Below are 1524 nucleotides of genomic sequence, written 5' to 3'. Positions count from 1 at the left end.
ATTCTTGGACAATATATTCAAAATCAAAAATTTGGGTCGCCTACGTTACTTCTAGGGTATTGAGTTTAACTATACCGATAATGATGTCATTTTGACACAACGTAAGTTTGAGTTAGACATGTTAACAGAGTTTAATTGCTCTCATCTCTCAATAGTTGTAAGTCATTTAGATCCATCTTTCAAATTACTTCCTAATAAAGGTCCTCTATCAAATGATCCTTTTGAATATCGTAAGCTAGTTGGCAAACTGAATTTCCTGACAAATACTCGTCATGATTCATTCTTTGTCGTCCAACACCTAAGCCAATTCATGTCTGATCCCCGTCTTCTGCACTTGAATGTTGCTCTCCATGTTCTCCGTTATCTTAAAACTGATCCCAATCAAGGATTATTTTTTAGTAATTCTTCTGATTTTATAATTTCTGCTTTTTATGGCGGAGACAGGATTCGAACCTGTAGTCTTCAGGTCGTGAGCCTGATGAGTTGACCATTCCTCTACCCTACTTCTACCATGCTTCTTCCCCTACTCTTTCTTTCACTGCAGTCATCTTATTCACAGAACTAGTTAGAAGGTATCGCTTCGGGTCGAAGCACTAAAAGAAAAAGACCGATAAGGGCGGCGGCATAGGAACCACGAGACAGATGCCGATTGGGTTGCTTACCCTCACACCGGGCATTCTTTTAATGGTTTTGTGGTCTTTTTAGGTGACAACTTGATCACCTGGAAATCGAAGAAACAACATTTCATTTCCCTTTCTTCAACTAAAGTTGAATACCGGTCTCTTCGTCGTGTTACTGTTGAATTAGCCTGGCATTCCCGGTTACTTAGTGAATTTGACATTCCGGCTATTAATCTAATTCTTGTTAAATGTGACAATATTGTTGCTATATATATTGCCAGAAATCCAGTATTTCACGAACGAACAAAACACATTGAAATAGACTGTTATTTCGTTCGGAAAAAACTTTGTTCTGGACTGATTTCTTTGAGCTATACACCTTCTTCTCAACAGCTTTTTGATGTCTTTACAAAATCACTTCCTGGTATTCATCATCAAGAAATTCTATCCAAGTTGGGGGTTCTTTCCTTCCCCTCCAACTTGAGGGGGGCTGTTGGCGATATTAGTACTAGTACTATTACTTAGCTTTATTTATTTGTTCCATTATTACGGCTGTACTCCAGTTGTACTTCCCCGCCTTAGTCGATTAAAATTTTGACCCGTATATAGTAGCTTACTTGGATTGTTATCAAAATAAGTCTACAAAATATTAGTTAGTAGAAAGTTAGTTACATTTTCCCAATCTCTCTTTCTCTCTCGATCTCTCTTAATCTCTCTCAAGTTTCATCTCTTTCGATCTATCTACTTTTGATCTTTTTATCGATTACTGTAATCAATATATCATTGAAGCCGAAAGTATAACAAAAAAAGAGCAGATGATATATCAATACTTTCATAATTTGGCAGTGTTAGCAAATTTGACTATAATCCATCGTTGGTGGAGAGGCTCTCAGGGTAATTGTGC

The 1524-nt window shown here is 37.1% G+C and overlaps 1 non-coding gene across 1 annotated transcript; it reads right to left on the bottom strand.

Moving 5' to 3' along the window:
* Positions 1–432: 432 nt before the first annotated feature.
* Positions 433–505, bottom strand: TRNAV-CAC (transfer RNA valine (anticodon CAC)). The gene has a single exon. It is a non-coding gene; the product is annotated as a tRNA-Val (tRNA).
* Positions 506–1524: the final 1019 nt, after the last annotated feature.

Source organism: Apium graveolens, chromosome 7 (genome assembly GCF_009905375.1).
Source record: "Apium graveolens cultivar Ventura chromosome 7, ASM990537v1, whole genome shotgun sequence".
NCBI classification, from domain to species: domain Eukaryota; kingdom Viridiplantae; phylum Streptophyta; class Magnoliopsida; order Apiales; family Apiaceae; genus Apium; species Apium graveolens.
Note: the sequence above shows the minus strand (reverse complement) of the source record. Positions and strands in the feature narration are given on the sequence as shown.